We start from the raw sequence: 25322 nt of genomic DNA, 5'->3' as shown, positions 1-25322 counted from the left end.
TGTAGTCTTTACATCAATATACATTTTCATCTGGATTACTATTTACCACTCCAACTCCCTTTCTCAACCAAAACAACATCAAAATCCCCAGCATGCCTACTGTGATCTCATTTTAGTATTTATTAGTGGTACAAGTTAGTTCCCCAATTAAGCAATCTTGAACTTATATTACCTTAGACTTTCCCTTTCCTTCATATCTTTTTAAATCAATAAAACTTAACACTTTTCTTTAAAAATGTTATAGCAGTATAGATTAGTGTTTAACCTGATGGGTTTTGGAGGTAGACATTCATCATTGAATCCAAGTTGAACTTCTTAATTAAAGTGTGACCTTGATAAACATCATTACTAAACAGTAACTTTCTAATTTGTGGACTTGAGAAAACAATAGCCATGGCACTGGGTTATTACAAGGGTTAAATGAAATACTGTTGGTCCAACAGTGTAGAGCCTGGAATAAAGCAAGTATACAGTGATACACACACTGAAGATAAACCTACTCCCTCCCTCCTTATCTGCTCCTTGCTTCTACAACACACACACACACACACACACACACACACACACACACACACACACACACCTTGATAGCCTTTTGTACAGCTCTATTACTGTCCATAGTGGGTTAAATAATGACCTCCCAAAATTCATGTCCATCTGGAACCTGTGAATGTGACCTTATTTGGAATCAGAGATCTGACATAAATAATTAGTTTAAATTATGATGAAGTTATACAGGGTTAAGATGGGCCCTAAATACATTATGACTAGTGTCCTTGTAAGAAGGAATTTTGGACAAAAATACACAGAGTGTCATGTAAAGATATCAGCAGATGTTGGGGAAATTGGACAGATACATGCAAAAAATAAAGAAAAAAAGAAACTAGATCAACTTCTTATACCACATACAAGCATAAACTCAAAATGAATTAAAGACTTAAATGTAAGACCCCAAACCATAAAACTCCTAGAATAAAACACAGGCAGTAAAATCTCAGACATTTCTCTTAGTAATATTTTTTTCTGACATATCTCCTTGGGCAAGGGAAACAGAAAAGAAAATAAACAAATGGGACCACATCAAGCTAAATAGTTTATGTACAGCCAAGAAAACTATGAAGAAAATGAAAAGACAACCCACTAAATGGGAAAACATATAGGCCAGTGCTATATGTGATAAATGGTTAATATCCAAAATTTATACAGAACTAATCCACTCAACACCAAAAAAAAACCTCCGAAAAACAAACAATCCAATTAAAAAAGAATGGGCAAAGGACCTGAACACTCCTCCCAGGAGGACATACAGATGGCCAACAGACATATGAAAAGATGTTCAACATCACCAATCATCAGAGAAATGTAAATCAAAACCACAATGAGATGTCACCTCACACCTGTCAGACTGGCTATCATCAATAAAACAATAAACAACTATAGTTGGCAAAGATGTGGAGACAAGGGAACCCTCATGCACTGTTTGTTGGAATGTAGACTGGTACAGCCACCATGGAAAACAGTATGGAGTTCCCTCAAAAAGTTAAGAATGGAATTGCCTTATGAACCAGCATCTGAAGAAATGAAAAAACACTAAATTGAAAGAATATATGCACCCCTATGTTTGTTTTAGCCTTATTTACAACAGCTAAGTTCTGGAAGCAACTGAAGTGCCCATTAATAGGCTAGTGAATAAAAAAAATCAGTGCTACATATACACAATAGAATATTACTAAGCCATAAAAAAGGATGAAATCTTACCATTTGCAACAGCAAGGATGGACATAGAGGGTATTATGCTAAGGGAAATAAGTCAGAAAGACAAATACCATATTATTTCATTTATATAAAATCTATGTGGAATCTAAAGGACAATATAAATGAACAAACAAAATGGAAGTAGACTTGCATATACAAAGAACAGACTGATGATTGACAGAGGGGAGGGGTGCTGGGGGACTGGGTGAAGAAGGTGAAGGGATTGAGGAGTACAGGTTGGTGATTACAAAGTAGTCACAGGGATGTAAAGTACAGCATAGGAAATATAGTCAGTAATATTGTAATTGCCATGTATGGTGTCATTTGGGTAGTGGAAATATCAAGGGGAACACTTTATAAAGTATATGATTATCTAGCCACTATGCTGTACAACTGACACTAATACAAAATAATATTGAAAAACAGATGTAGACAGAGATTGGAATGATACATCTACATACCAAGGAACCTCAAGGATCGCCAGCAACAACTAGAAGGTGGAAGAGAGAAATGGAACAGATCCTTCCCTAGAGCCTTGAGAGAAGAATGACCTCATTGACAACTTGATTTCAGACGTCTAGCCTCCATAAGTATCAAAGAACAAATCGCTGTTGTTTTTGGCTACGCATTTTGTGGCATTTTATTGCAGCGGTCCTAAAAATGAATACATTCTTCTTTCATCTAATCAATATAACATAATCTCCCCTTTACCTCAGCCCACACTCACAATTTTCTTTATCTGATCAAAATAGTAGCATCCAGGAAACAGCAAAGAAGACCAAAGGGAGCAGATGATATACAAGGAGGTGTGCCTTTGATTCCGATTCCAGGAGTGTGCAGCAATTACAAGGAAAACACTGAAAGATGGCATAAATACAGGAAAGCTCTGGTACTGGGTGCACACTAGGAATGCTGCCTTTTTGCAACACTGAATTCCCAGCTTGCATCACAAAGGGGAATTATGTAGAAGAAAATAATTCCATCTCATTCCATTGAAGTCAGAGTATGCTAGTGTATTCCAATATAGACACTTGGAATTAGATTGAGCTTTTTCTTCTTACTGTCTTGAAATTTTACTGAGAACAGCTGGCCAATGAGCCAAGGAAACTGCATCCACTGTTCACAAAATAAGGACTTAGATATATAAGTGCTTTTCAAAATCTCTCATGCTTTGTAATATATATATAGGAACCGATGATACTGTACCACGCTCTGGTACTTTGCCAAACTGTTGCCCAGTGGCTGCACCATTTTACAGTCCTACCAGTTAAGGGTGATGGTTCCAATTTCTCCACATCGACACTTGCTATCATCTGTGTTGTTGTTTTTTTTTATTATAACCATACTAATGGGTGGGAAGCTGTATCAACTATGGCTTTGACTGATATTTCCCTTATGACTAATGATGCTGAGAGTCTTTTCATGTATCTACTGGCCATTTGTATATCTTCTTTGGAGAAGTAGATTTTTAAATATTTTGCCCATTTTTAAATTGGATTGACTTTTTAATTTTTGATTTGTAAGAATTATTTATGTATTCTGGATAAAAGTCTATTATCTGATCTATAATTTGCAAATGTTTTCTCCCATTCTATGGATTGTCTTTTCACTTTTTAGATGGTATCACTTGCAACAGAAAAGTTTTTAAGGCTGTGCAATTTATGTTATTTTTTCTTTTGTCACTTGTGCTTTTTGAGTCATAACTCAGAAATCATTGCTTAAACCAAGAAAATGTTTTCTTCTTAGATTTTCACAGTGCTATCTCATATTTTGTTCTATGATGCATTTTGAGTAAGTTTTTGGGTATGTTGTGGGTCCAAATTTATTCTTTTGCCTGTGGACATCTAGCTGTGCCAAGTACCATTTGTTGAAAAGATTAGTCTTCCTCCATTTTGTTTTCTTGGTATCCTTGCCAAATATAATTACTTGACTAAAAATATAAAGATTATTCAGATATTATCATTTTAATCTATTGATCTATATGCCTATCCTATACCACTACCATACTGTCTTGATTATTGTAGCTTTGTTTATAAGTTTTGAAATCAGGAAGTGTGAGTCTTCTAACTTGGTCTTTTTCAAGATTGTTTGAGCTATTCCAGGTCTTTTTCAGTCTTGCGTAAATGGCAGGATGAGTTTGTTAATTTCTGCAAAACAAAAGCCACCTGGAATTTTGATTGCAATTGCATTAAATATGTAGATTAATTTGGGGATTATTGCTATCAAATAACATGGTCTTCCAATCTGTAAGCACTGGCTGTTTTTCCATTTATTTCAAATGGTGACAGAAGGAGATGTGACTTGGGGGTGTGAACACACAATAGAGTGTACAGATGTTGTGTTGGGAAATTGTGCACCTGAAACCAGTGTAACCAATATCACTCCAATAAATTCAAAAATGAGAAGAAATATTTTGTGGGTTTTATTTAAAAAGTCTCACAGATTTCTGTTAAATTATACTTAAGCATTTTTGTTCTTTTGATGCTATTAAAAATGTAATCATTTTCTTAATTTCATTTTCAAATTGTTGTTAGTGTGCAGAAATACAATTGATCTTATATCATGTAAACTTGCTCAAACTTATTTATAAGCTCTACTATTTTTAGTGGACTTCTTAGGATATACTATACATAGGATAATGGCATCTTCAACTAGAGACAGTTTTTCTTTGTTTCCAATCTGACACCTTTGATTTACTATCTTTTTGCCTAAATATCCTGGTTAAAGCCTCTAGTCTATGTTGAATAGAAGTAGTGAGAGCAGACATCCTTATATTATTCCTACCTTAGGGGGAAAGATTTCAGCCTTTCACCATAAAGTATGATGCTAGCTGTGGGGATTTTTGTAAATACTGTTTTTCATGTTGAAGAAGTATCCATCTATTCTGAGTTTGAGTGTTTTAATCATAAGAAAATGTTATATCATGTTGAATGATTTCTCTACACTTTTTGAGACAATTGTGTGTTTTATCCTTTATTCTATTAATATGGTATACTACATTAATTAATTTGGGGACACTAAAATTCCTGGGATAAATCCTATTTGGTCATGGTGTATAGTCATTTTTATGTTACTTCATTCAATTTGCTAATATTTTATTGAGGATTTTGCATTTATGTTCATAAGACTTATTAGTCTTAGTTTTATTTTCTTGTGATTTTTCTTCCTTGATTTGGTATCAGGGTAACACTGCCTTCAGAGAACGTTCACTCATCTCCTATTTTCGGAAAGATTTGTGAATAACTAGCATTCATTCTTGTTTAAACGTTTGGAAGAATTACCCTATTTATAAGACCATGAGAATTCTGGCCTAATTATATTATTTATGGAGACTTACTTAGAATGTCAAAACATTTTTTTAGCCAGGATGTACAAACCATTATTAATTTATGAATATTAATTTGTATATTTGGGGGAAAAATGTCCAGAGCCAGACTTGGCTTTTATGTCTCTTCAAATGGCCAAATAATTATATTTCATAAAATATTTTGGTATACAGAACCACAATTTGCTCTCTGTGTTTAGCCCAACTCGCAAGATGAAAGAAAGAAAGAAAGAAAGAGAGGAAGGAAGGAAGGAAGGAAGGAAGGAAGGAAGGAAGGAAGGAAGGAAGGAAGGAAGGAAAGAAAGAAAAGAAAGAGAAGCTTAAGAACTGCCCTGTTACATACAGAACATGTTCTATTTTTGGCAGAAGACAATTAAAAAGGAACATATAATAATCACCACATATATTTACCCACTTAAAGAATTAAGTGGCCTGACCTGTGGTGGCACAGTGGATAGGGCATCAACCAGAAATGCTGAGGTCACTGGTTTGAGGCCCTGGGCTTGCCTGGTCAAGGCACATGTGAGAAGCAACTGCGTGCTGATGCTTCCCACTACTCCCTCCACCCTTGCCTTTCTCTCTCTCTATCCTCTCTCTAAAATCAGTAAGTAAGGTATTTTTTAAAAGAAATGAAATAAAAGCATATTCATAGTGAGACCATTTAATCTTAAGGCATCGGATATTATAATTGACTTCAATTGTTTATTCAAAATACATGTTACCCTTATTTTCTTTTGAGGTTCCAATTTCTGTGTTCTCAGGATTGACCCCACCCTTTAAAACCAGGGATGAAACAATAATCAAAACATGGCCAATCAGAACACTAAACACTAGCCATAGAGGCCCTGGCCGGTTGGCACAGCTGTAGAGCGTCGGCCTGGCGTGCGGGGGACCCGGGTTCGATTCCTGCCCAGAGCACATAGGAGAAGCACCCATTTGCTTCTCCACCCCCTCCCCCCTCCTTCCTCTCTGTCTCTCTCTTGCCCTCCCGCAGCCGAGGCTCCATTGGAGCAGGGATGGCCCGGGCGCTGGGGATGGCTCCTTGGCCTCTGCCCCAGGCGCTAGAGTGGCTCTGGTCGCAGCAGAGCGATGCCCCGGAGGGGCAGAACATCGCCCCCTGGTGGGCAGAACGTCGCCCCTGGTGGGCGTGCCGGGTGGATCCTGGTCGGGCGCATGCGGGAGTCTGTCTGACTGTCTCTCCCCGTTTCCAGCTTCAGGAAAAAAAAAACAAAAAACAAACAAACAAAAAAAACCCCTAGCCATAGAAATTATTTTGCTGATATGCATGCTGATATGCCATAGAGATTATTTTGCTGATATGCATGTGGCCTACATTGGACCCATCTGAGCCCTCTTTTACTTTGGCTAAAACAATTTAAGAAAAAGAAGAGATTGCAGGATGAAAGATTTAGATAAATCAGAGTGTGAATGAGATTATCTTTGGTACCAATTTTGCATAGGGAAAGCATGCCTGAGAGTGAAGCCAACATATAAAAGGAATACAGAGCCCTGGCCGGTTGGCTCAGTGGTAGAGCATCGGCCTGGCGTGCAGAAGTCCCGGATCCGATTCCCGGCCAGGGCACACAGGAGAAGCGCCCATCTGCTTCTCCACCCCTCCCCCTCTCCTTCCTCTCTGTCTCTCTCTTCCTCTCCCGCAGCCGAGGCTCCATTGGAGCAAAGATGGCCCGGGTGCTGGGGATGGCTCCTTGGCCTCTGCCCCAGGCGTTGGAGTGGCTCTGGTCGCAACAGAGCGACACCCTGGAGGGGCAGAGAATTGCCCCCTGGTGGGCGTGCCGGGTGGATCCCGGTCGGGCGCATGTGGGAGTCTGTCTGACTGTCTCTCCCCGTTTCCAGCTTCAGAAAAATACAAACAAAACAAAACAAACAAAAAAAAGGAATACAGAGCTACAGCCTGGAAAGGCTCAGATATCTGATGACACTCACCAGATCTTGGACTGAGCCATACCTGAAGCTAATGCATCCTAAAACATTCTAAATTATGCCAGCTAATAAATTCTTTGTTTGGCTTGAGCACTTTGGAATTGAGTTTCTGTCATCTGCTGCAAAACTGTTATCATAAACATACAAATAAAGAAGGTTTTTAGGAGACAGGAGGGGAGATAGTGAGGCAGACTCCCACATGTGCCCTGACCGGGATCCATCCAGGGCCGATGTTTGGTACTGAGCTATTTTTAGCACCTGAGGATGATGCTCCCTAATGGAGCCATCCTTAGTGCCCAGGGCCACAACTGAACCACTGGCTGAGGGAGGGGAAGAGAGAGAGAAGGGGGAGAAGGAGAGGACTGGGAATCAAACCCAGGACATCCATACGCCAGCCTGACACTCTATCCACAAAGCTACCATGCAGGCCCATAAATATATGAATAAAGAATTTTAAAGCCAGATTTTCTCTGCTTACTTATATTTAAGCATAAATGACCATCAAATTATATAATTTTAATAGTTCAAATTATTTGAAAAAAAATAGTTCAAGTATTTGAAAAAATATATCTGATATAAGTTGAAGATGAAGTTTAAAGAATAGTGACCTAGGGTTGAGAGGTACTATTATGAACAAAAATTAAAATAATATAGTTATATTTAGTTTCAAATTTAGGCCACATAAAATAAAATTTAACAATACAAATAGAATATGAATTTTTAAAATGAGATTTTAATCTTTTTATTTTTTTATTTTATTTATTCATTTTTAGAGAGGAGAGAGAGAGAGAGATAGAGAGAAAGAAGGGGGGAGGAGCTGGAAGCATCAACTCCCATATGTGCCTTGACCAGGTAAGCCCAGGGTTTCAAACCGGCGACCTCAGCATTTCCAGGTCGACGCTTTATCCACTGCGCCACCACAGGTCAGGCTAAAATGAGATTTTAAACTATCTCAACTCTATAAGGAAGCAAAAATAATCAATTAATTTATTTAACCTTATAATATAAAATTATTGATTGTTTTATCAAAGGATTAAGAAGAAACATGAGCAAATTACAATATACTGGTATGGAAAATGTTAATTATAGAACTACTTTGAATAGAATGAAAAGATTAAAGGAATTACTTTTTAAATTTTTACTGTTAAACAAACCTAATTAAAAACTTTACTAAGGAGTGACGTCACGGAAATGGCGCCGTGAGCAGCGCGTCCGACAGCTCCCCCCCAAATCACAACAAATTTCTCAACTAGAAACAGAAAAATTTATCCTCGGAGCATTCCGGAGTTCTACACAAACTGATAGCGAAAGGACTGTTATCACTTGAATCTGAGAGACGAGGGTGTGGAGGAATCTACCACAGGGACGTTCTTTCAAACCGCAAGGAAGTGCGCCTGTGGTGAGTCAGCCCATATACTTGGGAACCGCGAGCCGCCGCTAGCGGCCGCCGCGAGCCGCCGTGAGCAGACGCGCACACGCCGGTACGGTTGAGCACCGCTGACGTTCCCAGCGGCCCGCACACTGCGAGTGGGGGTCGCCGGCCACCGGTGCCCGGAGCGCGTGCCTTGGGCATTCCACGCGCCCAGGGCGCCCTGCTGGCCCGCACACCCAGGGGGCTCCATTATCCTGCTCCTGGTGCGGTCCAGCCGCCAGCAGCGGGGCGAGCGGGAGAGGCTTGGGAGATTCTCTCCGTGGGCGGGGCAACTCACCCAGCCATTCAAGCTAACAATCAAGCGTTGGGGGAGGGGCGCGCGCAGGCAGCCTAAAATACCTTCGGAAGCACAGCTGCGACCCAATCACTGAAATTAGCTTAACCCATAAAATCTGCGCACCCTCGGTTCTAATTGATAAGATCTCTCTCAGTTCAGCGTTCCAAGACATGAGGCGTGATATTTTTTAGTGCCTCTCGCTAAAGGGGCGGGGGCAACTTCTGATTGATAGAGCCTCCATATTCAGGGATAAACGCTAACAAGAAGGACTTGGCAGATAATAAGGTCTATACTACACTAGTCGTAAGCAGAGACTAGTGCCTCTTCTTCCCTGCAAAAACAGGCTACAAAGTGTGGAAAGCCTGGGTTGAGAGGTCCAACTAAATGATAGGCGCTGAACAGTCACCTTGACAACAATTGACTCCCACCCCCGCCTGATTACACTGGAGGCCCTGACTCTCAGAGCCTTTCCCAAAGCCTTGCACTGAGTGGGGATAGAGTGGGGATTTCCCAGCTCTTTGAGCCTCTTACTCCCCAGGCAGAAGCAGTTGCAGCCTTATAGCTGGAACACCAGGCTGCTAATTCAGAAAGGGGGGACTAGGAGAGAGAATCCAGGAAAGCAAACTCTCTCATCGTTGGACCCTGCAAACGCCAACAAGTCTTTACTTCCAGCAAGACTAAAGCCAATTATATGACAGTGCCATAGAATCCCATCAACTGCAAATCCCTACCTAAGAGTGACACAGGGGCAGAGCCTGGGGTACAGAGTCACCGACCAGGAAGAGGGAGAGAAAAGAAAAAGGAAGAAGTTAACCTCTCAAAATCAAGAAAAACCCACAGACTTTACAACTTGATCCACTAATTTTTTGTTGTTGTTGTTGTTGTTTGTTTCTTCTATCTTTTTGCCTTTATTTCCTCCACCTCGGTCCTTCTATTCTCTGCCCATCTTATGCTTCCCCTTTCTTGAACTACACTACCCATGAGTGTTGCATTTTATTTTTCTTCTTCATCCTCACCCTCTTTTAAGGTTATACTCCAAAACACTTAACTCTCACTCTCTCCTCTTTTGCTTTTTTTTTTTTGTCTTGCTTTATTTTGTTTTTTTCTCTTCCTATTTTATTTCATCCTTCGTTTTTCTCTTTTTCTTATTTTTTCCTTTCTATTCGTTTTTTCTTTTCTCATTTTACTTTCCTCCTATATAATCCTCAATCACGAACAAATTAGTTAATTTGGGACTCAAGGCTTTTTTTTGGCTTTATTTCTCTTTTTTGCTTTTGTTTTTATTTTTTTTTTCTTGTTTGTTTATTTTTGTGGCATTTTGGGTCCTCCCAACCCAAGGTCTCCATTATATTTAGTCTTCGCTCCACTTAATACAACAGATTTTTACTTATTATTTTTATTTTTTCTTCTTTATTATTCTTTTTTGGTCCTTTTTTCTGGTTCCCTCTTATCCCTCTCATTATATCTCTTAGTTGACCATCACTTACAAGCAAATCATCTTATGCTTGTCTAAGATTTTCTTCCTTTTTTTTTTTGCATTTAGTAGGTCCCTACTCCCTTTTTTTGCCCCTTGAGCTCTTCAACCCAAATCAGGCCCTCCATTATAGGCACAATATTTCCCTGAGGAGGGGAGAGGAGGGAAAGAGAAGAGAGAAAAAAAGGGGGAAATAATAAATTATTACTGTTTTTTTTTGTGGGGTGTTTTACCTTTTTTTTTTTTTTTTTTTTACTTTTTACTCTTTATTAATTCTAATTAGTGCTATCAACAAGACCACCCTCAGATGCCAATAAGAAAGAGGAAATCGAATATTATGGATACAAAAGAAAGAGAGGTAACACAAATAGATGTGGAAAAATCTATGGAGAAAAGACTTAACATATTGGAAGCCTTGGAGCTAAATGACAGAGAATTTAAACTAGAAATCTTAAAAATACTCAGAGATATACAAGAAAACACAGAAAGGCAATATAGGGAGATCAGAAAACAACTCAATGAACACAAAGAATATATTACCAAGGAAATTGAAACTATAAAAACAAATCAAACAGAAATGAAAAACTCAATTCACGAGCTGAAAAACGAGGTAACAAGCTTAGCTAACAGAACAGCCCAGATTGAAGATAGGATTAGTGAAATAGAAGACAAACAACTTGAGGCACAACAGAGAGAAGAAGAAAGAGACTCAAAAATAATAAAAAATGAGAAAGCCCTACAGGAATTGTCTGACTCCATCAGAAAGAATAACATAAGAATAATAGGTATATCAGAGGGAGAAGAGAAAGAAAATGGAATGGAGAATATACTCAAACAAATAATAGACGAGAACTTCCCAAGCCTGTGGAAGGAACTAAAGCCTCAAATTCAAGAAGCAAACAGAACACCAAGTTTTCTTAACCCCAACAAACCCACTCCAAGGCACATCATAATAAAGATGACACAAACCAATGACAAAGAAAAAATTCTCAAGGCAGCCAGGGAAAAGAAGAGTACAACATATAAAGGAAGGCCTATTAGATTATCATCAGATTTCTCAGCAGAAACTCTACAAGCTAGAAGAGAGTGGACCCCAATATTTAAAGCCCTGAAAGAGAGGAACTTTCAGCCAAGAATACTATACCCATCAAAGCTATCCTTCAAGTATGAAGGAGATATAAAAACATTCACAAATACAGAAAAGATGAGAGAATTTATCAACAGAAAGCCCCCACTCCAGGAAATACTAAGGGGGGTTTTCCAACCAGATTCAAAGAACAAAAGAAAACAACACCACAAGTAACAGCTCCACCAAGAACACAATAAAACCAAACTTAAACTGTGACAACAAAGGAAAAAAAGGGGGGAGAGGATGGAGATTAACAGTAGCAAAGGATGATGAAGTGCAGAAATACTTATAAGATAGGGTACTACAATGAATATGGTAGGTACCCTTTTCATTACTTAATGGTAACCACCCTTGAAAAAACCACCACAAAAACACTTGACTTAAAAAAGGTAGCAACAGAGGAAAGAAGTATGGAACACAAACAAACAAAAACAAATGATAGAAAAACAAAAGAGAAGAATCAAACTAGATACAAAACTAACAGAAAGCAATTTATAAAATGGCAGTAGGGAACCCACAAGTGTCAATAATTACACTAAATGTAAATGGATTAAACTTACCAATAAAAAGACACAGAGTAGCAGAATGGATTAAAAAAGAAAATCCAACTATATGCTGCCTACAAGAAACACATCTAAGCAACAAGGATAAAAACAAATTCAAAGTGAAAGGCTGGAAAACAATACTCCAAGCAAACAACACCCAAAAAAAAGCAGGCGTAGCAATACTCATATCTAATAATGCTGACTACAAGACAGAAAAAGTACTCAGAGACAAAAATGGTCATTTCATAATGATTAAGGGGAAGTTGAATCAAGAAGACATAACAATCCTTAATATATATGCACCAAACCAAGGAGCACCAAAATATATAAGACAGCTACTTATTGACCTTAAAACAAAAACTAACAAAAATACAATCATACTTGGAGACCTCAATACACCGCTGACGGCTCTAGATCGGTCATCCAAACAGAGAATCAATAAAGATATAGTGGCCTTAAACGAAATACTAGAACACCTGGATATGATAGACATCTACAGGACACTTCATCCCAAAGCGACAGAGTATACATTTTTCTCTAGTGTACATGGAACATTCTTCAAGAATTGACCATATGTTGGGCCACAAAGACAATATCAGCAAATTTAGAAAAATTGAAATTGTACCAAGCATATTTTCTGATCATAAAGCCTTGAAACTAGAATTCAACTGCAAAAAAGAGGGGGAAAAACCCACAAAAATGTGGAAACTAAACAACATACTTCTAAAAAATGAATGGGTCAAAGAAGAAATAAGCGCAGAAATCAAAAGATATATACAGACAAATGAAAATGAAAATACGACATATCAGAATCTCTGGGATGCAGCAAAAGCAGTAATAAGAGGAAAGTTCATATCACTTCAGGCCTATATGAACAAACAAGAGAGAGCCGAAGTAAACCACTTAACTTCACACCTTAAGGAACTAGAAAAAGAAGAACAAAGACAACCCAAAACCAGCCGAAGAAAGGAGATAATAAAAATCAGAGCAGAAATAAATGAAATAGAGAACAGAAAAACTATAGAAAAAATCAATAAAACAAGGAGCTGGTTCTTTGAAAAGATCAACAAAATGGACAAACCCTTGGCAAGACTCACCAAGGAAAAAAGGCACAGGACTCAAATAAATAAAATCCAAAATGAAAGAGGAGAGATCACCACAGACATCATAGATATACAAAGAATTATTGTAGAATACTATGAAAAATTATATGCCACCAAATACAACAATCTAGAAGAAATGGATAAATTCCTAGAACAATACAACCTTCCTAGACTGAGTCATGAAGAAGCAGAAAGCCTAAACAGACCAATCAGCAGGGAGGAAATAGAAAAAAACTATTAAAAACCTCCCCAAAAATAAAAGTCCAGGCCCAGACGGTTATACTAGTGAATTCTATCAAACATTCAAAGAAGACTTGGTTCCTATTCTACTCAAAGTCTTCCAAAAAATTGAAGAAGAAGCAATACTTCCAAACACATTTTATGAGGCCAACATAACCCTCATACCAAAACCTGGCAAGGATGGCACAAAGAAAGAAAACTACAGACCAATATCTCTAATGAATACAGATGCTAAAATACTAAACAAAATACTGGCAAACCGAATACAACAACATATTAAAAAAATAATACATCATGATCAAGTGGGATTCATCCCAGAATCTCAAGGATGGTTCAACATACGCAAAACGGTTAACGTAATACACCATATCAACAAAACAAAGAACAAAAACCACATGATCTTATCAATAGATGCAGAAAAGGCTTTTGATAAAATACAACACAATTTTATGTTTAAGACTCTCAACAAAATGGGTATAGAAGGAAAATATCTCAACATGATAAAGGCCATATATGATAAACCATCAGCCAACATCCTATTAAATGGCATAAAACTGAGGACTTTCTACCTTAAATCAGGAACAAGACAGGGTTGTCCACTCTCTCCACTCTTATTCAACGTGGTGCTAGAAGTTCTGGCCAGAGCAATCAGACAAGACAAAGAAATAAAAGGCATCCATATCGGAAAAGAAGAAGTAAAGCTATCACTTTTTGCTGATGATATGATCCTATACATCGAAAACCCGAAGGACTCCACAAAAAGATTATTAGAAACAATAAACCAATACAGTAAGGTCGCAGGATACAAAATTAACATACAAAAGTCCATAGCCTTTCTATATGCCAACAATGAAATATTAGAAAACGAACTCAAAAAAATAATCCCCTTCACGATTGCAACAAAAAAAAATAAAATACCTAGGAATAAACATAACAAAGAACGTAAAGGACCTATATAATGAAAATTACAAAGCATTGTTAAGGGAAATCGAAAAAGATACAATGAGATGGAAAAATATTCCTTGTTCTTGGATAGGAAGAATAAATATAATCAAAATGGCCATATTACCCAAAGCAATATACAAATTTAATGCAATTCCCATCAAAATACCTATGAGATTTTTTAAAGAAATGGAACAAAAAATCATCAGATTTATATGGAACTATAAAAAACCCCGAATAGCCAAAACAATCCTAAGGAAAAAGAATGAAGCTGGGGGCATTACAATACCTGACTTTAAACTATATTATAGGGCCACGATAATCAAAACAGCATGGTATTGGCAGAAAAATAGACACTCAGACCAATGGAACAGAATAGAAAGCCCAGAAATAAAACCACATATATATGGTCAAATAATCTTTGATAAAGGGGCCAACAACACACAATGGAGAAAAGAAAGCCTCTTCAACAAATGGTGTTGGGAAAACTGGAAAGCCACATGCAAAAGAATGAAACTCGACTACAGCCTGTCCCCGTGTACTAAAATTAATTCAAAATGGATCAAAGACCTAAATATAAGACCTGAAACAATAAAGTACATAGAAGAAGACATAGGTACTAAAATCATGGACCTGGGTTTTAAAGAACATTTTATGAACTTGACTCCAATGGCAAGAGAAGTGAAGGCAAAGATAAATGAATGGGACTACATCAGAATTAAAAGTTTTTGCTCAGCAAGAGAAACTGATATCAAAATAAACAGACAGCCAACCATATGGGAACTGATATTTTCAAACGACAGCTCAGATAAGGGCCTAATATCCAAAATTTACAAAGAACTCATAAAACTCAACAACAAACAAACAAACAATCCAATAAAAAAATGGGAAGAGGACATGAACAGACACTTCTCCCAGGAAGAGATACAAATGGCCAACAGATATATGAAAAGATGCTCAGCTTCATTAGTTATTAGAGAAATGCAAATCAAAACTACAATGAGATACCACCTCACTCCTGTTAGATTAGCTATTATCAACAAGACGGGTAATAGCAAATGTTGGAGAGGCTGTGGAGAAAAAGGAACCCTCATTCACTGTTGGTGGGACTGTAAAGTAGTACAACCATTATGGAGGAAAGTATGGTGGTTCCTCAAAAAACTGCAAATAGAACTACCTTATGACCCAGCAATCCCTCTACTGGGTATATACCCCAAAACCTCAGAAACATTGATACGTGAAGACACATGTAGCCCCATGTTCATTGCAGCACTGTTCACAGTGGCCAAGACATGGAAACAACCAAAAAGCCCTTCAATAGAAGACTGGATAAAGAAGATGTGGCACATATACACTATGGAATACTACTCAGCCATAAGAAATGATGACATCACATCATTTACAGCAAAATGGTGGGATCTTGATAACATTATAAGGAGTGAAATAAACAAATCATAAAAAAACAAGAACTACTTGATTCCATACATTGGTGGAACATAAAAATGAGACTAAGAGACATGGACAAGAGTGTGGTGGTTACCAAGGGTGGGGGGGGGAGGGAGGACATGGGAGGGAGGGAGGGAGGGAGAGAGTTAGCGGGAGGGGGAGGGGCACAGAGAACTAGATGGAGGGTGACGGAGGACAATCTGACTTTGGGCGAGGGGTTTGCAAAATAATTTGATGACAAAATAACCTAGACATGTTTTCTTTGAATATATGTACCCTGATTTATTAATGTCATCCCATTACCATTAATAAAAATTTATTAAAAAAAAAAAGAGCTAAGTTTAAAATCTATGAAACAAGGTTAAGTGCATCTATATTTATATAAAGAGAAAGGTTACTGGAGAAGTATATCATTTATGCATAGCATGATAAATATATTGACTGTCTCATTGGTGCCTTGAAATAGCTATTCTTAGGAACTATAAACTGGAACTTGCTTAATCCGTAGTATCAAGGGATTCAAAGCCTAATGGAGATATCAATGTGAGGGAAAGTGTCATTGCATTATAGTGTGAATGAGATGATGATGATGATGATGACGACGACGACGATGACAACAACAACGGGAACATACAGCTACCAAAAAGGCCTTCAGGAAGTAGGAAATGCTTAGGATTGGCCTTAAGATCTCTATTACATCAGAGACAAAGAGGGAGGATGGTGATATTGAAGAAAAAATAAGAACAAGTATAGGGGGTATTTTATCAAGTAGCAAACTAGACTAATTAAGCTACCTTTCCACATTGAAATTCCAACACTGGAAAAAAGTATATAAAATATATGCCAAATATATGTATGTGTGTGTGTGTGCATCAGTGGACAAGATAATTTAGAGAAAGCTGAGCAATGGAAAGCAGAAATGATTGGATCAATACATTTTCCAGAAAAGCATAAAATACCCAAGCTAACAAGAGAAGATGTAGAAATATGAATAGATCAAACCTTTAAAAATCTGCAAGGGTAGTAGTAACATTTCTGACCCTTAAAATGACACCAACCAAAACTCCCTCAAGATGAAATAATATTAGCCCACTAACTATAAAAAATCACAGAATACCAGATCAACACACAAAAATCAGTTGTATTTCTATAGGTGAGCAAGGAACATGAGGAAACTGAAACTCAAAAGCTAATACCATTTACATTCACTCAATAATGAAATATTTATATATAAATTAAACAATAAATATACATTATTCGTGTGATGAAAACTACACAAGTCTTATGAAAGAAATCCAAACAGAGATGTGTAGATGGAGGGGTATACCACTTTGATAGATTGGAAGATTCAACATAATAAAGTCATTTTCTACAAATGTATATACATATTTAGTACAATGCCTAAAAAAATCACTATGTGGTGGCCCTGGCCAGTTAGCTTTAGTGGTAGAGCATCGACCTGGAGTGTGGAAGTCCCAGGTTTGATTCCCAGTCAGGGCCCACAGGAGAACCATATGCTTCTCCCTTCTCCTCCTCCTCTCTTTCTCTTTTTCTTTCTCTCTCTCTCTCTCCCCCACAGCCATGGCTCGATTGGTTCAAGCACATTAGCCCTGGGTGCTGAGGATGGCTCCAGGGAAGCCTCTGCCTCAGGTGCTAAAAATAGCTGGGTTGTGAGCATGGGCCCAAAATGGGCAGAGCATCAGCCCCAGATGGAGATTGCTGGGTAGATTCTCATCTGGGCACTTGCAGGACTCTGTCTCTCTGTCTCCCCTCCTCTCACTTAAAAATGGATCACCACATGTTTTTTGTAGTTATAGACAGGATAATTCTCACCTTTATATGAAAAGCCAAAGGAATTAGAATAGCTAAAACAATTTTGCATTAGTTTTAGATATTTGTGTGTGTGTGTGTGTGTGTGTGTATGTGTGTGTGACAAAGAGGGGGATGGGACAGATAGGGACAGACAGACAGGAAGGGAGAGCTGAGAAGCATCAATTCTTTGTTCTAGCACCTCAGTTGTTCATCAATTGCTTCCTCATATGTTCCTTGACGGGGGGTCTCCAGAAGAACAAGTGACCCCTTGCTCAAGCCAGCAACATTGGGCTCAAGCCAGCAACCTCAAGCTTCAAACCAGCACCTTTGGGCTCAAGACAGCAACTCCGTGCTCAAGCCAGCAACCCCGTGTTCAAGCTGGTGAGCCCATGCTCAAGGTGGCGACCTCAGGGTTTCGAACCTGGGTCCTCTGTGTCCCAGTCTGATACTCTATCCACTGCACCACTGCCTGGACAGGCAGTTTCAGGTATTTCTTGAAGTTCCTTCAGTTATGTTTTTCTGTACCATTCTCTCTATCTTGTCCCTCTAGGCCCCCATATCACATTAATTTGCTGTGTTATCCTTTAGGTAGCTAATGATTCTGGAAAGTTCCTTTCATCTATCTCTGAATTTCCTGGCTCTTTTTCTCTCACTTTTAATCTATTAAGTGAACTTTTCACTCATATATTGTAATTTTTAGTTCTAGAATTTGTTTGGTTTCATCTTAAGTAGTTTTTAAATCTCTGTTGAAATATCCTTTTTTTTTTCTATTCATTAGGAGCTCATTTCCATTTACTTCTTTGAATATGGTTATAGGAGCCGCTATATTTTTATAGGTCTTGTAGTTTGAATTGCATCATAGACATTTTATTGATATAGTTTATAGGCTGATTCTTTCACATCCCCCTAAGTAGTGTTGACTGTTTTGCTTTATGCAGGCACTGAACTTTGCTGAACTTCAATTTCTGTCTCTGTCCTCCCTGTGGTAGGCAGCAGCTGAAATCGCTGTCACTTCCTTTAGCCTCAGTAGTGCTGCCTGTACTCTGTCTTGCACATGTGGTACATCTCATTTAACAACCAACCAGAAATTTGTGCAGATATTATCTGCAAACTCTGGGCTTTCCCTTTTAAAGCTCTTTCTTTTTCAAGATATTAACTTTTACTTTCCAGCTGCCATAGTTTCCCAAAACCCTGCCTTCTAATTTATTATGCCAGTAAATTCTGGCATTTCACCTGAGTTTTAGATGCCTGAGATTGTGCCTGAGAACTGTCCTTAAAGAAAAGCCATCAACATGGAATACTGTATGACATTCCCTTTTCCTAATAAAGCTACCTAGGCCTAAAGGTTTTTTTTAGTAAAGTTTTTTTTTTTTTAATAAATTTTTATTAATGGTAATGGGATGACATTAATAAATCAGGGTACATATATTCAAAGAAAACATGTCTAGGTTATTTTGTCATCAAATTATTTTGCAAACCCCTCGCCCAAAGTCAGATTGTCCTCCGTCACCCTCCATCTAGTTCTCTGTGCCCCTCCCCCTCCCGCTAACTCTCTCCCTCCCTCCCTCCCTCCCATGTCCTCCCTCCCCCCCCCCCACCCTTGGTAACCACCACACTCTTGTCCATGTCTCTTAGTCTCATTTTTATGTTCCACCAATGTATGGAATCAAGTAGTTCTTGTTTTTTTCTGATTTGTTTATTTCACTCCTTATAATGTTATCAAGATCCCACCATTTTGCTGTAAATGATGTGATGTCATCATTTCTTATGGCTGAGTAGTATTCCATAGTGTATATGTGCCACATCTTCTTTATCCAGTCTTCTATTGAAGGGCTTTTTGGTTGTTTCCATGTCTTGGCCACTGTGAACAGTGCTGCAATGAACATGGGGCTACATGTGTCTTCACGTATCAATGTTTCTGAGGTTTTGGGGTATATACCCAGTAGAGGGATTGCTGGGTCATAAGGTAGTTCTATTTGCAGTTTTTTGAGGAACCACCATACTTTCCTCCATAATGGTTGTACTACTTTACAGTCCCACCAACAGTGAATGAGGGTTCCTTTTTCTCCACAGCCTCTCCAACATTTGCTATTACCCGTCTTGTTGATAATAGCTAATCTAAGAGGAATGAGGTGGTATCTCATTGTAGTTTTGATTTGCATTTCTCTAATAACTAATGAAGCTGAGCATCTTTTCATATATCTGTTGGCCATTTGTATCTCTTCCTGGGAGAAGTGTCTGTTCATGTCCTCTTCCCATTTTTTTATTGGATTGTTTGTTTGTTTGTTGTTGAGTTTTATGAGTTCTTTGTAAATTTTGGATATTAGGCCCTTATCTGAGCTGTCGTTTGAAAATATCAGTTCCCATATGGTTGGCTGTCTGTTTATTTTGATATCAGTTTCTCTTGCTGAGCAAAAACTTTTAATTCTGATGTAGTCCCATTCATTTATCTTTGCCTTCACTTCTCTTGCCACTGGAGTCAAGTTCATAAAATGTTCTTTAAAACCCAGGTCCATGATTTTAGTACCTATGTCTTCTTCTATGTACTTTATTGTTTCAGGTCTTATATTTAGGTCTTTGATCCATTTTGAATTAATTTTAGTACACGGGGACAGGCTGTAGTCGAGTTTCATTCTTTTGCATGTGGCTTTCCAGTTTTCCCAACACCATTTGTTGAAGAGGCTTTCTTTTCTCCATTGTGTGTTGTTGGCCCCTTTATCAAAGATTATTTGACCATATATATGTGGTTTTATTTCTGGGCTTTCTATTCTGTTCCATTGGTCTGAGTGTCTATTTTTCTGCCAATACCATGCTGTTTTGATTATCGTGGCCCTATAATATAGTTTAAAGTCAGGTATTGTAATGCCCCCAGCTTCATTCTTTTTCCTTAGGATTGTTTTGGCTATTCGGGGTTTTTTATAGTTCCATATAAATCTGATGATTTTTTGTTCCATTTCTTTAAAAAATCTCATAGGTATTTTGATGGGAATTGCATTAAATTTGTATATTGCTTTGGGTAATATGGCCATTTTGATTATATTTATTCTTCCTATCCAAGAACAAGGAATATTTTTCCATCTCATTGTATCTTTTTCGATTTCCCTTAACAATGCTTTGTAATTTTCATTATATAGGTCCTTTACGTTCTTTGTTATGTTTATTCCTAGGTATTTTATTTTTTTTTGTTGCAATCGTGAAGGGGATTATTTTTTTGAGTTCGTTTTCTAATATTTCATTGTTGGCATATAGAAAGGCTATGGACTTTTGTATGTTAATTTTGTATCCTGCGACCTTACTGTATTGGTTTATTGTTTCTAATAATCTTTTTGTGGAGTCCTTCGGGTTTTCGATGTATAGGATCATATCATCAGCAAAAAGTGATAGCTTTACTTCTTCTTTTCCGATATGGATGCCTTTTATTTCTTTGTCTTGTCTGATTGCTCTGGCCAGAACTTCTAGCACCACGTTGAATAAGAGTGGAGAGAGTGGACAACCCTGTCTTGTTCCTGATTTAAGGTAGAAAGTCCTCAGTTTTATGCCATTTAATAGGATGTTGGCTGATGGTTTATCATATATGGCCTTTATCATGTTGAGATATTTTCCTTCTATACCCATTTTGTTGAGAGTCTTAAACATAAAATTGTGTTGTATTTTATCAAAAGCCTTTTCTGCATCTATTGATAAGATCATGTGGTTTTTGTTCTTTGTTTTGTTGATATGGTGTATTACGTTAACCGTTTTGCGTATGTTGAACCATCCTTGAGATTCTGGGATGAATCCCACTTGATCATGATGTATTATTTTTTTAATATGTTGTTGTATTCGGTTTGCCAGTATTTTGTTTAGTATTTTAGCATCTGTATTCATTAGAGATATTGGTCTGTAGTTTTCTTTCTTTGTGCCATCCTTGCCAGGTTTTGGTATGAGGGTTATGTTGGCCTCATAAAATGTGTTTGGAAGTATTGCTTCTTCTTCAATTTTTTGGAAGACTTTGAGTAGAATAGGAACCAAGTCTTCTTTGAATGTTTGATAGAATTCACTAGTATAACTGTCTGGGCCTGGACTTTTATTTTTGGGGAGGTTTTTAATAGTTTTTTTCTATTTCCTCCCTGCTGATTGGTCTGTTTAGGCTTTCTGCTTCTTCATGACTCAGTCTAGGAAGGTTGTATTGTTCTAGGAATTTATCCATTTCTTCTAGATTGTTGTATTTGGTGGCATATAATTTTTCATAGTATTCTACAATAATTCTTTGTATATCTATGATGTCTGTGGTGATCTCTCCTCTTTCATTTTGGATTTTATTTATTTGAGTCCTGTGCCTTTTTTCCTTGGTGAGTCTTGCCAAGGGTTTGTCCATTTTGTTGATCTTTTCAAAGAACCAGCTCCTTGTTTTATTGATTTTTTCTATAGTTTTTCTGTTCTCTATTTCATTTATTTCTGCTCTGATTTTTATTATCTCCTTTCTTCGGCTGGTTTTGGGTTGTCTTTGTTCTTCTTTTTCTAGTTCCTTAAGGTGTGAAGTTAAGTGGTTTACTTCGGCTCTCTCTTGTTTGTTCATATAGGCCTGAAGTGATATGAACTTTCCTCTTATTACTGCTTTTGCTGCATCCCAGAGATTCTGATATGTCGTATTTTCATTTTCATTTGTCTGTATATATCTTTTGATTTCTGCGCTTATTTCTTCTTTGACCCATTCATTTTTTAGAAGTATGTTGTTTAGTTTCCACATTTTTGTGGGTTTTTCCCCCTCTTTTTTGCAGTTGAATTCTAGTTTCAAGGCTTTATGATCAGAAAATATGCTTGGTACAATTTCAATTTTTCTAAATTTGCTGATATTGTCTTTGTGGCCCAACATATGGTCAATTCTTGAAGAATGTTCCATGTACACTAGAGAAAAATGTATACTCTGTCGCTTTGGGATGAAGTGTCCTGTAGATGTCTATCATATCCAGGTGTTCTAGTATTTCGTTTAAGGCCACTATATCTTTATTGATTCTCTGTTTGGATGACCGATCTAGAGCCGTCAGCGGTGTATTGAGGTCTCCAAGTATGATTGTATTTTTGTTAGTTTTTGTTTTAAGGTCAATAAGTAGCTGTCTTATATATTTTGGTGCTCCTTGGTTTGGTGCATATATATTAAGGATTGTTATGTCTTCTTGATTCAACTTCCCCTTAATCATTATGAAATGACCATTTTTGTCTCTGAGTACTTTTTCTGTCTTGTAGTCAGCATTATTAGATATGAGTATTGCTACGCCTGCTTTTTTTTGGGTGTTGTTTGCTTGGAGTATTGTTTTCCAGCCTTTCACTTTGAATTTGTTTTTATCCTTGTTGCTTAGATGTGTTTCTTGTAGGCAGCATATAGTTGGATTTTCTTTTTTAATCCATTCTGCTACTCTGTGTCTTTTTATTGGTAAGTTTAATCCATTTACATTTAGTGTAATTATTGACACTTGTGGGTTCCCTACTGCCATTTTATAAATTGCTTTCTGTTAGTTTTGTATCTAGTTTGATTCTTCTCTTTTGTTTTTCTATCATTTGTTTTTGTTTGTTTGTGTTCCATACTTCTTTCCTCTGTTGCTACCTTTTTTAAGTCAAGTGTTTTTGTGGTGGTTTTTTCAAGGGTGGTTACCATTAAGTAATGAAAAGGGTACCTACCATATTCATTGTAGTACCCTATCTTATAAGTATTTCTGCACTTCATCATCCTTTGCTACTGTTAATCTCCATCCTCTCCCCCCTTTTTTTCCTTTGTTGTCACAGTTTAAGTTTGGTTTTATTGTGTTCTTGGTGGAGCTGTTACTTGTGGTGTTGTTTTCTTTTGTTCTTTGAATCTGGTTGGAAAACCCCCCTTAGTATTTCCTGGAGTGGGGGCTTTCTGTTGATAAATTCTCTCATCTTTTCTGTATTTGTGAATGTTTTTATATCTCCTTCATACTTGAAGGATAGCTTTGATGGGTATAGTATTCTTGGCTGAAAGTTCCTCTCTTTCAGGGCTTTAAATATTGGGGTCCACTCTCTTCTAGCTTGTAGAGTTTCTGCTGAGAAATCTGATGATAATCTAATAGGCCTTCCTTTATATGTTGTACTCTTCTTTTCCCTGGCTGCCTTGAGAATTTTTTCTTTGTCATTGGTTTGTGTCATCTTTATTATGATGTGCCTTGGAGTGGGTTTGTTGGGGTTAAGAAAACTTGGTGTTCTGTTTGCTTCTTGAATTTGAGGCTTTAGTTCCTTCCACAGGCTTGGGAAGTTCTCGTCTATTATTTGTTTGAGTATATTCTCCATTCCATTTTCTTTCTCTTCTCCCTCTGATATACCTATTATTCTTATGTTATTCTTTCTGATGGAGTCAGACAATTCCTGTAGGGCTTTCTCATTTTTTATTATTTTTGAGTCTCTTTCTTCTTCTCTCTGTTGTGCCTCAAGTTGTTTGTCTTCTATTTCACTAATCCTATCTTCAATCTGGGCTGTTCTGTTAGCTAAGCTTGTTACCTCGTTTTTCAGCTCGTGAATTGAGTTTTTCATTTCTGTTTGATTTGTTTTTATAGTTTCAATTTCCTTGGTAATATATTCTTTGTGTTCATTGAGTTGTTTTCTGATCTCCCTATATTGCCTTTCTGTGTTTTCTTGTATATCTCTGAGTATTTTTAAGATTTCTAGTTTAAATTCTCTGTCATTTAGCTCCAAGGCTTCCAATATGTTAAGTCTTTTCTCCATAGATTTTTCCACATCTATTTGTGTTACCTCTCTTTCTTTTGTATCCATAATATTCGATTTCCTCTTTCTTATTGGCATCTGAGGGTGGTCTTATTGATAGCACTAATTAGAATTAATAAAGAGTAAAAAGAAAAAAAAAGGGTAAAACACCCCACGAAAAAAAACAGTAATAATTTATTATTTCCCCCTTTTTTTCTCTCTTCTCTTTCCCTCCTCTCCCCTCCTCAGGGAAATATCGTGCCTATAATGGAGGGCCTGATTTGGGGTGAAGAGTTCAAGGGGCAAAAAAAAGGGAGTAGGGACCTACTAAATGCAAAAAAAAAAAAAAAAGGAAGAAAATCTTAGACAAGCATAAGATGATTTGCTTGTAAGTGATGGTCAACTAAGAGATATAATGAGAGGGATAAGAGGGAATCAGAAAAAAGGACCAAAAAAGAATAATAAAGAAGAAAAAATAAAAATAATAAGTAAAAATCTGTTGTATTAAAACTTAGCTCATTTATTACATTCTATTTTTTCTTCACTTATGCAGAATAACTTGAATCAGGAAAACAGCTTCCATTAAAATGACTGTCTCTCTGAAATGTAGTATAAGTTTTTCATAACCAGTATAAAGACCTTAGTAAACTACCAAGGACATTTATACAGTACTAAATTATGGCTGGGATTTAGCATACACATTTGTTTTCTCTGTGAAACAGATGCTCTCGGTTATAACGAGAAATGGCTCCGTCATTAGATAATTAATTAGGCATTTGCTTAGTCCATTCAGGGTTCTCTGAAATCCTAGGACTCAGGTATTTTTCTTCCATAAGAATTAGACTCTGTGGTCATTTCCTTACTTCTCTAATCTGTTATACCTAATTTTAGCTCCATCTGAAACATTTCATCTCATTATATTTGATGGTCATCATGTATGAAAATAAAGCAAATGAAATATACATTTTACTAACATGGACTCACTGGTGGAAAGCTAGATCTGGAATTCTGAAAAAAAAACGGAAATTTACTGAGTTTTGGAAACAAACAGCCAAGTCAAATATTGTTATGGTGCTGATTTTAACAAGGGTAACAAAGTAAAGATAATAAAAAGGTTTTAGGCCCTCACATTAATATTGATACATACACATGAATAAAACATGTGAATGATACCAGCAAGGTGCTTAAAACAAATTGGTGGCTTG

Source organism: Saccopteryx bilineata, chromosome X (assembly GCF_036850765.1).
Source record: "Saccopteryx bilineata isolate mSacBil1 chromosome X, mSacBil1_pri_phased_curated, whole genome shotgun sequence".
Lineage (NCBI taxonomy): Eukaryota > Metazoa > Chordata > Mammalia > Chiroptera > Emballonuridae > Saccopteryx > Saccopteryx bilineata.
Note: the sequence above shows the minus strand (reverse complement) of the source record.